This window comes from Schistocerca americana, chromosome 7, assembly GCF_021461395.2.
Source record: "Schistocerca americana isolate TAMUIC-IGC-003095 chromosome 7, iqSchAmer2.1, whole genome shotgun sequence".
Lineage (NCBI taxonomy): Eukaryota > Metazoa > Arthropoda > Insecta > Orthoptera > Acrididae > Schistocerca > Schistocerca americana.
Window position 1 is genome coordinate 375,231,540 of NC_060125.1, and position 15,218 is coordinate 375,246,757.

The 15,218-nt window shown below is 40.5% G+C and overlaps 1 long non-coding RNA gene across 1 annotated transcript in view; it reads right to left on the reverse strand.

The window, feature by feature from the left end:
• Nucleotides 1–15,218, reverse strand: part of LOC124621814 — a 286,741-nt gene that overhangs the window by 249,540 nt on the left and 21,983 nt on the right. Inside the window, exon 2 of the long non-coding RNA XR_006980572.1 lies at nucleotides 6,194–6,244. This is a non-coding gene — a long non-coding RNA (uncharacterized LOC124621814). The remainder of the gene's footprint in view (nucleotides 1–6,193; nucleotides 6,245–15,218) is intronic.

The following is a 15,218-nucleotide window of genomic DNA, read 5'->3' on the forward strand; positions in this document are numbered from 1 at the left end:
ACATACATTCAAGTATTACAAGTCTAGTGTGGGACATAAGACGATGATAACAATGGTCTCCATTCCTCATTGTCTCTTTCTGTCCATTGTGGGAATCCAAGTATCGTTGCGAGCATTAGGCTATGAATGGGTGGCCTACAGTCAAAAGGTTGTGGACAGTGTGATACGTTCGAGTTTGGGTCGATCCAAGGAGAGTGCATGGATAGCCCAAGTGGTAAGCGGGCAAGAGCAGTATCCTTTTGTTTGTTTATAAGTTATAAAAATCTACAGTTTTATTCCAGTCTTAATGAAATTTTGCACACTTTACTTTCAAGACAAGAGTAAGATCACTGTCTACATAAGAGTACCTTTTGATAAATGCTGCTGCAAAGCATCTCAAAAGGTACTTGACTGATTTACTTCTAAGTTCTTGGCCGATTTACTTCAAATTTCTACATTCAGATAAAACAATGACGGACATTAATTCGATTTAAAGCGATTTCAGTTTCCCATGCAGCTTGCATTCGCTATGAGTATCAATCAGGCACAGGGCCGATGACTTTGTGTGGTAGGTATTAAATATCCCAGGCAATGCTGGGCATTGCAGCCAGTATTCTATATGTATGGCATATGGACACCTAGGGAAAGGTAATGGAAAGTTATGCTGCGTTCATATTCCTTGTAGGTGTGGAGAACACGATGATCTGGCACATTTACATGATTAAAAAGATATGAAACACGCAATAACACAGTAAATAAAGTATGTACTGCTGTGTAGCTTTTATTGATGATAGCTTAAGTCCTACACTATCATTTAACACCTTATTTGTCAAATCAGGCATTCAACTGTTACTAATTTTAACTATTTTTGTAAGATTATATATCTAAATGGCTCTGAGCACTATGGGACTCAACTGCTGTGGTCATAAGTCCCCTAGAACTTAGAACTACTTAAACCTAACTAGCCTAAGGACATCATACACATCCATGCCCGAGGCAGGATTCGAACCTGCGACCGGAGTGGTCGTGCAGTTCCAGACTGTAGCGCCTTTAACCGCTCGGCCACTCCGGCCGGCGATTATATATCTGTGACGTAACTTCTGTAATTTTATGACATAATTGATGTCAAAGTCTCAAAACATGTATCTCAGTGCTTTGATTACTCTTACATGAATGGTTATGCTATACGTCGAAACTGTGCATTGTTGTTTGATTTCAAAGTGCTTCTAAGTAGCCTGAGTCTGCCATATTGCAAGTGCCGCCATCTTTAGAGCCAAATCTTTCATTTACGTTCTATCCAAATGGCCAGCCGCTCGCTCCTCCTCCCCCCCCCCTCCCCCAACTCCAGAGGCCTGTGAAGACCACCAATTACCTGTCGCTGGCCGCCCACTCGCTGGCGATCGCGTAACTACAGAAACTGACCCAATCACCTGCCCTTGCCTCGGCCCCTCAGCCAAATCAAAATTTTCAGCCTCAAAATTCCAACAATTTTAGGTGGCTGGATAACCTGCCTGCATATGTGTACAAGTACCAACATCAGGGTATAGCTCTGATGTTGGTACTTGTACATGATACCCTGCAGCATGTATGAAACACCTTGTCTCCTCTGATATTCAGAAGATGAATTTAGTCGAAACGTGTCAACAAAGTTGAGTTGGTGAACATCAAGTGATTAAATTTTTCTCCAGCGACCATAACAGCAGTATATAAAAAAAGAAGCTCAAAATCTGGGGATCTTGATGGCCATGAGCATACCCCAACATCACACAGACAGTTCACAGAGACATATACCATGTATGATCGACGATTGTCCTGTTGAGAAAGGGTTCAACGATTCTGTCGCAGAAGAGATAATGCATCAGGATGCACATTCCCACAGTGTACCATTTTTCCATCAGAGATCCCTCAATCTCTACCACATGATCTGAAATCATACCCGGTGGCTCTCAACATCATGATGCTGCTGTGCTGGTCAAAAAATTGTAAGAATGGTTCCTCCCCCAGGTCACCGCCATACTCGCCATTGATGGTCATCCGGAATAGTGCAGAGCCGCGATCCCTTTCATTAGCAATGATGCTCCTAAATAGTGGCACCACTCGAAACTCAGCTGTTTGTTTTGTTGTCTTTACGAAAGCCTATTCATGAGATGGCAATTTCCCAGCCCAGCTACTGCTAGTCTCTGACAAATAGCCTGGGATGACACAGAATGTTGCTAGGAGTCCACTACTCGTTCTTGTATGGCAAGTGCGGATATATATAGGAGATATTGTATGCTTGGTGCACGATACGACGATCTTCCCTCGTGGTGAACAGATGGAGTCGATCGAAACATTGACGATGAGTATGCCTGCCCTTACGTTCCCATGCAGTGCAACATCGGGGCTCTGTCCCATTTGAATGCCGCACAATTGTGGATATTGCAAAATTTGACCAGCCAGACAATGAAGCTCTATCAAACTCCCCAAGTGCTGATATCACGGACTCATTAGAGTACGCGCTCTCTCCATGCCCAACACAATCATCACAACGTCTGACGCTGTTAATGCCCACTTACAGACCCTACCAGGCCTGATAACAACACTAAGCACAAAGAATACTAACGCACTCTGGTGGACCGTCCAGCAGTCACTGAGGATTGCAACTATGACCATTCACAATCTCGTCTATTGTGTGTATGTGTACAAAGTTACAACGAAATCTGATGATATCTTTGTATGCATTACTTTTTTTTGTCAAGCAGTGTAGATGTGGGTGATATACAATGGTAGTCCTGTGTATCAGTTCTAGTGTCTGTTTCAGATGTGTGTAACCTTGAACCATGACACACAATGTCGAGTGCGGCAGAGTCGGTGTTACCAGCTGCCGTCTGGCCGTTGTTGTTATATATAACACCTGTCAGTATGGGGTGAACAGATGCCGAAGTGGTACCAGCAGACTGTTAGGTCTGTAAAGGTAAAGAGGTAGTGAGTAGGGGATTGTAGCAGAAAGTGTCTCATGTCGTTCTGAAAATGATGAAGAATGGCAATATCTAGAATGTGAATGATTTTTCACTTCCAATATCAGGTCTGCTCAAGAAAATTATGTACAGTATTAGGAAGGTTTTTTGATGAAAAGGGCTAATTAATGCTACAAAACCCATGCGAGATATTTATACATTTCGGTTCCTCTTTTTTTAAAAAAAAAAAATTAGAATCTGTCAAACAAAAACTGGTCTACTGGCCACTTGAGTCTCAATGTATAGCACTTAACAAGTACTATCGAATGGTGTAAAGATATCTGCGATACAGTAACTTAAAAAAGGGTCAGATGTGGCACACTGTTAACAAACTTCGATCATTAAATTATTAATAACTAAAAATAGAATAAATATCTAAAATTAGACTTCGATAGAGACGCTGGCTATGAACTTAGCAATACATGGATGCACGACATGGTAAAGAAAGAGCACAGAGGAAGACTTCCTGAAGTTCACCGTCCAATGCGAGTGATGGCGCCGCAAGCGACGCAGGATACAGAGTGCAAACATCATCTATAGGCGCAGAGGGCACCACCTCATTACGCGCCATTTCTGTGACGTCATCATGACATAATCCAGCCAATCAGATGCCGTCCTCTAGGCAATAACGCACTCAAAATGTTAAATATATATTGATGATAATAGGGCTTCACGTTCATAAATTTATGTGTTTGACACATTTACTAACCCCAAAGGTTTCATGACTGTACTTGATTACAATCAAACTGTGTGATGTAGGTAAGGCATGAACACAGCTTCAAAATGTTTATGAGAAATCCCTTCACAATATCACACTGTAAACATGTCTACTGTTAATTATAAATATCTTTCTTTTGTGGAATAAAAATCACACGAAATGAGAGCCTGTAACTAAGAGTTAGTATGGTAAGAATTATGAAGTTGACATCGATTCGATCATATCATTGTGCTCATTATAGCGTATTTAAATGTAATGTACCTTGCACAGTTTGCCTTTCCTAAAAGAACTGCTAATTGATGCTGCCAGAGGGCTCAGTATCAAGATGTATGGTGAGGGCAGCGTGTATATAAGGGATGCGTGGGGGCAGACAATACCCACCAGTGTCGCAAGTGTAACAAAGATGTACCTGTACCAGTCCGAGAGCAATAAAGCAGCATGAGTCAGCTGTACACCACCTGAATTCTCATGGTAAATCATAAAGATCTGTATTGAGTACATTTATGGGCGAAAGTTAGAGGAATGATTCAATTTGACACAGGTTACAGTTTGTGCACTTAGAGTTTGCAGCAGCATGGGCTATCATGTATAGTACTTGAATTATTTTTAGATGCCCCCTCTGATCATATAACATGTTTCTTGCAGTGGGTCTGAACTTACAGTGCGCATAAGGTGAAGTTTCGCTATGCATTTACCAGCGTTAACCCCAATTTCAAATTTCCCAGGTTCAACATTAAATTGGAATTTGTCAAATCAAGTTTCAGAATCGTGCTGCTGAACTTCCACACTAACAAATTTATAGTTATTAATCGTTATGGCCACAGTTAAACACGCAAGTCTTTGTGAACACATTTTGGTGAAGTAAGTCACACTGAAAAGTAATTCATCCCATGTTGCTGAAAGTCAGTTCATCCACGATTCTATACACACTTAAGTGCAATTAGAGCTTAGGCAGCTGTATATAACAAATTTAAGAGCTTATTGTGGTAAGACCAAGTCCAGGGAATTGTGTATTAAATTCGTTAGAAGAAATAACTTTGTTTTACCAATGTAAATTAAATTCACATCACACCTCACTATCAGCCTGAGCGTAACTCATATCAGCAAGAAAAATTAATTCATGCCTCTGTAACTCCATTGAAATGTGTGATTATTGTTGGTCAAAAAATGGTTCAAATGGCTCTTAGAACTACTTAAACCTAACTAACCTAAGGACATCACACACATCCATGCCCGATGCAGGATTCGAACCTGCGACTGTAGCGGTCACGCGGTTCCAGACTGAAGCGCCTAGAACCGCACGGCCACACCGGCCGGCTGATTATTGTTAGTCAAACAACACAGAAAAGTTTCTTTTATGATGACCTTCAAATAAATTTATGCTTCTTTTTTGGATTCGGTAAGGTGCCATGGAATTGTGTTCTTGATAATGGAGCTGTAGTTTCAAAATATTGATTCTTCAAAAGTGAGTAATATTATTTGGCAAAGAAAATAATCAAATATTTTTCACTCACAATTTCTCCCTAGTACTTTTGGTCTTTACTAGTGTTTCTGACTTTGAAAATTTTAAATATGTGAATAATTCATACATATGTAAATAATTTATATGTAAGCTTTGATTCAGATTATATGTTTCACAGTGGAGTTCTACATGCAAATTAAAGGCGTTAGCAACCCATCCACCGACGTAACAAATTACTGTTATACTTATTAACAGATCATTCTACAAATTGGGAAGCTATATGCATTATAAATCTCTTTTTGCACTATACCCATTGGGAACAGGCCTCTGTTTGTATATCAAATACGAAACTTTATCTTTAGATGAAAATCAGTGTATTCAGGTAACTGTAAGCACCTTGTATTTGAGAAATGGCAATTAAATTGTGTAACTCGAAAAGAAAAAAAAAATTCACAGCAGAACTTTCCTGTCAGTTATGTATGATGTTCATCCACAGTCTTTGAACTGAGATAAAGCAGATATAATTAACTGTAGTTAATTCCTAATATGTCTTTTACAAATGGTTTGTGACAGAAAAGTTTCCCTAGTAATGTACACCTTAACTTATTCCATACAAGAATAAGTCTTCCTTTGTGATGTATGAATAAGAGCATCGATTGACTTCGTTGTGAAAGGTAGGTGTTTACACTATTTGATAATTATTTGCATTTCAGATGAATTACCAGAAGAAATATAGGCCCTCAGCAGTCAACCACTGATCTCTATGATTAAATTTATTTTGACACTTTGCTAATATCTGAGACTACCTCACAACACACTCTCGTTTTTAAGTATGCAAAGATCAAAAGGAAAAATGCATGGTGTAACTGATATATATTTTCTTATATGCATAAGAAACCACATTTTAAGCCATTACCGTGATACATGACTGTTCACTTGTATTAGTAGTTGATCTGCTTAGTGATCACAAACGTTATAATTTAAGGATTGTTTAGAATGTCAAATATCTATAGAAGCAAATAGCATTGAATTACTTACCCAAACCAATTTCTAGAAGAATAAACAATAGAGCTGATCTCTGAATCTCAGCTGAAAAAAGACATCAAACAGTTATCATACACACACTAAATACATGGAATAAAAAATGCTACAAATACAAAAAATTTTTTTGAATATACAAAGAAATTCTAAAACAAAAATACAGTAAATTTCTGTAGCAGATAATATAATCAGCGGGATTATCATACCTATATCCGTCAATAAATCTAGGCTGAAAACTTTATGGTAAGTACAGAAGGTAAACACTACATTACAGTGATTATATAAGGGGCGTTCAAAAAGAAATGAACCGGAGGCAGAATTATAGAAACCAGTGCCTGTATGTTAGAAGTATTGCCCCTGACTGTTGAGACACTTGTCCCACTGTGACACAAGGTGGTGAGTGGCTGTCTCATAAAATTCCCACAGCTGCGATGTTAACCAGTTTGGCACGTGCAGCTGGACGTCGTCGTCCGAGGTGAATCGTTTGCCTCTATTCTGACCTTCTTCTTTGACCAAGATGGCCCCCTTCTGATTCACTTCCTGCAGCGCGGGACAACAGTGAATACCCAATGTTACTCGCAAATCTTGACAACCCTTTGCCAAGCGATCAAATCAAAGCGACCAGGCAATCTCACCCATTGGGGTCATTCTGCTCCACAATGCGAAACCTCATACGGCCAACACAGTCGCACCACTCCTGCAGAAATTCAAATGGCATGTTCTCGGTCACCCTCCGTACAGTCCGGACCTCTCTCCCTGTGATTACGCCATTTTTGGTCCTCTTTAAGAAGCTCTGAGGGGCAAACGATTCACCTCGGACGACGACGTCCAGCTATACATCCGGAATTGGTCAACATCGCAGTCCCGTGAATTTTATGAGACAGCCATTCACCGCCTTATGTCACAGTGGGACAATTGTCCCAACAGCCAGAGTCAATACTTGTAACATACAGGTACTGGTTTCTGTAATTATGCCTCGGGCTCGTTTCTTTTTGAACGCCCCTTATATTAGAAAGAGATTTGTATGGTTGTGCATATTTAACAATATGTTGTTAGATTAAAGGCATTATAAATAATAGTTAACAGAAAAAATAATAGACTGCATACAACTTAAGGCGTGTACTATAAATGGGAAATGCTTTTCATCTTAACTGTAGCGTACATCGACACTCTTTTGATGCAGGAGTTTTTACTTCATCAGAAAGTCTTCAACATGTACGTGGAAAGTTAACTTGTTAACACAGAAAATACACCTCACGTCAACATTTACTTATATATGTACAGTCAAAATGTGTAAATAATGTATAATATTTGAATACGTTTTACTGTACTTGCGTGATGTATTAAATATGTAATTTAACAAATAAATTAACGAAAATTAAAATATGACTAGTACAAATATTTGTCATAATGTAGTGAACATATCATATACAATTCGAAACTAAAAATTTTAATTTTTCGATGTCTTTGCAGAATTAAAAAATGATTAATAAAAGGGATATTACATTTGTGCGGAAAGAAAACATTAATAACTTATAAATATCAGATTTTAAATGGAACAACAATATAAGGAAAATCTGTGAGGAAACAAACAAAACGTTTTTAAGGATTTATACAGTAAAATTAAGGATAACATGGTCAAAAAATTGTGCCGTAATCTCTGTAAAATGTTTATGATAGGACTGGTCTTGAGGTGTTATGTTACTGATTCTGTTTTCTTTGATCTAAGGTGAAAGGAAACATAATAGCGTATATGCCTGGGTGCAAGCAGCAATTGTCCTTCAGAGTGTTCTGGGAAGCAGCGTGTATCGTGTTGCTCCTAGCTTCGTCGCTGCAAACATGTTCTTCGAGTTTTCAAAGTAGGTTGTCCTGAGGTAATACTCCGTACTGGAGCGTACGACAGCAGGGTCATTAGCGATGACATAAGAAGCGACTTTCCGGTAGCGTGTGCAGTTAACATTTTCTGCAAGTCTATGTTCTCTACAGGCGTCGCCGAGGGAAGGAAACAGCTGTTCAAATCTCTGTTTAGTCATGAGGATACAGCCGACTTCCTTTTCTACCTTTGCCCAATCGGAGCACATAAACCGCCTCTAATGACCTCTTTTTGTAGCATGATAGCCATTGTGAATCCCACCTGACAAGGAGGCATCGCGTTTAACCAATTAAACGGTACCTGTCAAGCTGTCTTCTCTCGAAGACAATGCTGCCTATGAAGTACCTGCCGGTGTGTTCAAATGGTTCAAATGGCTCTGAGCACTATGGGACTTAACATCTATGGTCATCAGTCCCCTAGAACTTAGAACTACTTAAACCTAACTAACCTAAGGACATCACACAACACCCAGTCATCACGAGGCAGAGAAAATCCCTGACCCCGCCGGGAATCGAACCCGGGAACCCGGGCGCGGGAAGCGAGAACGCTACCGCACGACCACGAGCTGCGGACTGCCGGTGTGAGGCGGAGGGTGATCCACCGCGTTTCCTTTTCGAATTCCGAATGGCAACGTGTCGGTGAGCCTTTCTATGTGCTCAAATTTCTCTAATTCTCCCATACTGATCGTTTTGTAAGACGTACTTGGAAGGAAGTAATGTATTGCTTGTCTCTTGTTGGAACGTACGCTCTCGGAAATTTAACAGTAAACCATGGTGATTCACAACTATCTCGTGTGGCGTCTGAAACTGGAGTTTGATTAGCATCACCGTGACGCTCTCACCCTTAATAAAAAAACACGACACGAAACGTGCCGCTTTTCTTTGGATCGTTTTCATCTCTTCTATCAGTCCTACCTAATAAGAGATGCAATCGGGCGAGAGACACTCAAGGATCTATCGAACCATGGTTTTGTAAGATATGTCCTTCGTGGGTGAATTACTTTTCCTTGTGGTTCTTTCTATTCATATCAGCTTGGCATCTGCTTCTCCTACAGCTACAAGGGGCATTCGTACTGATTTATACTTTATTTATTCTCATGATTCATGGTGCGCCATTTAACTCATCATTACAGTTGCAAGCATGCAGTACTTTGGTCTAACCACAGGTGGCAGCACGATCACTAGAAGTGTAACCCCAGCTGCTGTCATTGCGTGAACAGACAACATGGAGCGTGATCAAGGATGGCGCAAGAGGGTACAAAGACAGCGGACATTCATAAGCGATTGGTGACATTGAGTGGAGGATGTACACCGCCCCGAAAAGTGCTCTTGCAACACAACAACGCTCGTCCCCACACCAGTCGGGAAAGCACGGCTGCCATCGCTGAAATAGGGTTCCAGGTACTGCTAGACCTCCCGTATTCTGCTGACTTGGCCCTTCTGACTTCTGTACGTCTCTCCCAAACCACTTTTCTGGAGTCCGCCGCACCCACTAGGGGACAGTTGCTAGCAGTTCCCGGACGTCTGTGGAATGTCCGCACAGAGGTTTCTTCATAGCCTCGAGTAGCCGGTAATCAGAAGGGGCCAAGTCAGGAGAATACGGTGGATGCGTCAGTACGTGGAACTCCGTTTCTGCGATGGCGGCCGTAGTTTACCGATTCGAGTGTGTCGAGCGTCGTCGTGTTGTAAGAGCACTCCACTCACTGTCACCAAAGCAGATGTGATTATCCGCAGTATTTTTATCATATTCTTACACGTCGGCCAGAGCTATTTTTTATCTTTACACACCATCTTCTCTGCACATGTAACGACAGCCTTTGGGGAATTGGGCTGTACTGTACAGGAATTACACTTCTAATGATTTTCCTGTAACCTATAGTTAGACCAAAGTACTACATTACTTGCAACTATAATGCTGGGTCAAAAATGGCGCACCATGAATGATGGGTGATGCTGAGGGAATCAGATTAGGAAATGAGACAAAGTAGTAGAGGAGTTTTGCTACTTAGGGAGCAAAATAACTGATCATAGTCGAAGTAGAGAGGATACAAAATGCAGAGTGGCAATGGTAAGGAAAGCGTTTCTGAAGAAGAGAAATTTGTTAACATCGAGTGTAGATTTAAGTGTCAGGAAGTCGTTTCTGAAAGTATTAGTATGGAGTTTAGCCATTTATGGAAGTGAAACATGGACAATAAATAGTTTGGACAAGAAGAGAATAGAAGCTTTCGAAGTAGGGTGCTACAGAAGAATGCTGAAGATTAGATGGGTAGATCACATAACTAATGAGGTGGTATTGAATAGAACTGGCGAGAAGAGGAGTTTGTGGCACAACTTGACAAGAAGAAGGGACCGGTTGGTAGGACATGTTCTAAGGCATAAGGGGATCACAAATTTAGCATTGGAGGGCAGCGTGGAGGATAAAAATCGTAGAGGGAGACCAAGAGATGAATACACGAAGCAGATTCAGAAGAATGTAGGTTGCAGTAAGTACTGAGAGATGAAGAGGCTTGCACAGGATAGAGTAGCATGGAGAGTTGCATCAAATCAGTCTCAGGACTGAAGACCACAACAACAACAATGAATGACGGGAAAGAAAATGAAATGTACATCAATATGAAACGCCGCTCGTAGTATTACGTGATCATTGGACTTTACGCCGTTCCGAACGGTAACTCCCAGATATTTTGAGGTTACCATTGTTGCCGGTGATTTATCCCCAACTATGGAATCAACCACTAACGGCTTTTTCGGCACACTCATGCTCATTATGTCATCTTTAATTTTGTTGAAGCTCCACTGCCACTCCCTGCACCACCAGTCGATTTTCTGTAGGTCTTCCTGTATTTCGTTACAACTGTCTAGCGTGCGACTTTCCGACATAAAACAGCATCATCAGCAAAACACACTACGGAGTTTCGCACTGTATCCATCAAAGTATCGGCTCTACAACATTCCTTTGGGACACTTGCAAAATTTCTTTCATATCCTACGATTTCACTATATTAACAACGACGCGTTGCGTTCTGTCTGCTTGGAAGCCTTGAATCTGGTCGCAAATTTGTTCCGGTCGTCTGTTTAGGGGAGCCGGATCGATCCATCTCCTCCATGTTAATTTTACCAACGAGAAGGATCATTTTTTCTAAAACCATTAAACATATTGCTCTGAAATTTTGACTACATGTTCAATGAATATTTCTCTACAAAGTTATAATGCCATGTTAAGAAATATTTGTTGGTTTTTGTTTTACAATTTTTTTAAATAGATGCTTATTTTCTTCTCTAAAATTTTGCAATTTTTATTTATATAACTCTTGAATTACACAATACTTTTTTACAATTTGTTATAAAAATTATGGAAAAGAAGTAAACAATATTGTGTGTAAATTTCATTGATATACTGTTAGCAGTTTTTGAGAAAATATTCCTCAAAGATGAAAATTTTAAAGTTACGGGAAATGGTTTCCAAAGTTTTTTAATACATTCCTGCCCCGTATGATTGATTACCAGCATCCTCTTCTTTTTCGAGTGTTAGTTTCCTTTTCACTGGTCTCTTCTTCCCTTTTGCTGCATGTTGTAGGCTTTTGTCTCTTCTTCCTGCACCTCTTATTCTTTCTTCATCAATTAGGCCCATTGTGGAAATGGTGTTGTGTCGCATTTGATAATGTTTCCTTCATTGTATGTTACCATTGCATCATACACTCCAAAATGCAATGTTTTTATTTGTACAAACACTCTTTTGGGAATCCTAATCCAAATTAAATTATTTACACTTTCATTTGGATTTTGTGTTTTCCCATGTAAACACTTTTCCAATAAACTTGGCTGTGATAAATCTCTGAATATGGGCTTAATTACATAAATTACAGCATTTGGCAAACTGTTTTTATGGGCATATTCCTTTCCTGGTTGGTACTTAGACCATGAGTCATCACCTGTGGGGCACAGTGCATGTTGTGGGTGCTCATTTGTTGATGCAGTGTGAAAAATAATTGCCCATACTGCTCTCCTCATATGTTCAATGCTTCTTGTATTTTCCTAATTGCACACCCACAATACCTCTGCAATATTTCAATTGCTTCATCTGTCAATCTTCCTCTTCCTCCAAGTGTCTTACCATCACTAAGCTTCTGGGATCCTAATGTCTGCTTTAGTTTGCACAAGCGAGCCCCCATGCGCTTCTGCACATGTCCAATGCACTCCTGTTTTTTAATGTGAATTTCGTTGCCATGAGGTTTGAGTTTCTCTACAGGTTTATATACCTTAGAATCACCATTTCCTAGATAGTTAGTGTATCATAGATTATGCCACTCCTGTTATCTGGAAAAAACTGCTTTCACTCCCTCTACTTCCATCGCTCCACTCGTGCCGTGAAAATTTGCTTCACAACTTTCACTATGTTCGTCCTTGGTATTGCCCTTACATCTACAATGTTTTGACAGAATAACAACATCAATTACTTTGCAACTATCTCCACTGGTAGCTGTCACAACTTCATTTAGAGATTTATGACCTCTACGTTGCTATGATCCATCTAAAGCAACAGTTAAATCTCTACAATTCCGATCATCTGTCACGACTTCTTCAACGGCTTTCTTCATTGTTGCTTGAGCAATATCTTCAGCAGAAGATCCCACCAATTCATTATAAAATCCAAACTTGGCTGGTGGTTTTGGCAAAGTTCATAATTCCACATAACATTGTCCCTGCAGCACTGCCCTTGCCAATGCAACGCAAGACATACACTAGCCTAACATTTATATCATACACCTTCTTTCCACTATTACTACTACGAGGAATACTGTTAGAATTAGAAAACGAAACTTCTGCAACGTATTTGTTACACTTCAATAACTTTTAACTTCCAAACCAATGTGTGAAGTTATTTTCAATTCCAGTCCCCTTTCTTTGCAAACTTGGCATAATACGTTATGTTTCAAAATATTAGAGAGGAAGTAAATGTTAAGTCATTCACATCATTACTGTCACTTTCATAGTTTTCAAATTTTTCTTTGCTGTCACAAAGTTTCGTGCTGGAAGAAGTTCTATCACATTCATTTGGAGTAGTCGATGAAGCAGTCTGAGCAGCATCTCACTTCGAAACAACAAAAGATTTCTTCTTCCACTCATTGTGCCTTTTCTTAAGCACTCGATTTCTGAAACGGGGCATATTGATATCCACAAATCAAATACGTAAAACAGGTACGAGCAAAATACGTCAAATACGCAAAATTGAACAGCTAAACAACACAAAGCAAACTCCACAAGTCAACACACACAGTACAGCGTTTATGTTTACCGATAGGAACAATCACTTGTCACAGATATAAAGCCATACAAAATTGGAAAACAAAACAGTGTCTAATTCCGCAAAGATACCCTGCTTGCAGCCAGCGAGCGGCGCCGTCAGAGGTGACACACCAAGTCGCTACAACCGTTTACGCGGCACGTCAACTTTGCAGCGATAAAAAACACACTTAGAATTCACTTAGAGGGGTGAAACTTGATCTGTTTTATTCAGAAAACTCCAAATAATTTTATAATGAGAAAAACGAAAAACCGTTAATTTTGTCATTTTCATCGTTCCGGCTCCCCTTAAGGTAGGCTACAGTACGGGACTCTTTCGAACGCCTCCCGGAGGTCAAGGGACATGGCAGCGATATTTACTGCGCCCGATCCTTCAGATGATTATCGGAACGATCCGCTCAATAGAGTACATGTAATTGCTGTCTTCTTTCTTTACTGGATGCATAGCGCCTCTGACTGGCAAACGGTGTGGCCCTTGCCCTCCAGCCGCACTGTGTCGATTTAGCATTTTCGTCGCGCCCGATAATACACGCGGCGACAACGAACCGTGTACAATGACGCCTGTCCTGCATCAGTACCTACGGCCATCACCCGGCTGGCACCGGTCCACTGCAATTCCTGACAACCGCGTCCACTGCAGCCAGTTTTGGCTCACGACCGGTGGACCGGTTTGCTCTGCAACCGGATCACGTGCAGGATTCACGTGCAAGAATCGAGCAAAAATACCGGTTGCACGAAAACAGGCTTCCCATTCGACGTAATCGGCGAGTCGGTAGCCTTGAATGGCAGTTTCCGAAAGTCAGCCACTTGTCGTTATGTCACCTGAAGAACGCTGCTGGAAAACATGTCATTCCGATAGACCACGCTCTCTTTGTAAGCGTTGTTAATATTACTTACACATTTTACGGTTTTTTTTAGCTCCTGTGGTTCCGTACCTTTCTTGCTCGTCTGACTAACCCAATGGCAACACCCTTTCCTTTGATGTCGTCGTTGTTGGTTTTCTTGCTTAAGCAGAGACTGTGGAGTTACAGATGTAATAGCCCAGCGTATGAGAATTAATTTGTATCAACCCAGCGTTTAATAAGAGGAATAAGTGTATACGTATTTTTTCCCTAAAACAATACAGAAGAGAGTCGTACACACACATTAGTCTAGTTCTTATAAATATGCACTGAGACTGCAGAGATGTTCAAATTATCTATACTACAGCCGTGCTCCATATTAAACTTATTCTCAGTGCACACTGTTGTGCAAAACTTACGGACGAAAGCAACTTCCGCATGGTGTGCCACTGCCAGTAACATAGCTGGATGAATCTAGGACCGTACGTACGGTTAAAGGCGCTGCAGTCTGGAACCGCAAGACCGCTACGGTCGCAGGTTCGAATCCTGCCTCGGGCATGGATGTTTGTAATGTCCTTAGGTTAGTTAGGTTTAACTAGTTCTAAGTTCTAGGGGACTAATGACCTCAGCAGTTGAGTCCCATAGTGCTCAGAGCCATTTTTTTAGGACCATACGTAGGAAGAACTGCCGTAGTACAGTACAGTACAGTACAGAGGGTAACTCAAAGGAATGAGTAATGAAACAAACATAAATGAATGTACGTTGATTCTTACAAAGAAGAAGACAGCAACCAGCCACAATTAATAATGCTATTTATTTAAGTAAATAGCGCTGTAACCGGTTTCGAACTAACAAGTTCATTATCAGACGGCTGTTCACAAGATTCACAAGATGCAGTTTAAATAATCGTTAGTTTTCAATTTTTATTCTCCCACTGTAGCGAAATAATCTTGGTGTGTTGGTGCCACCGAAAAGTCCGCGAAATTTCGTTGCAAAGTTGCAGT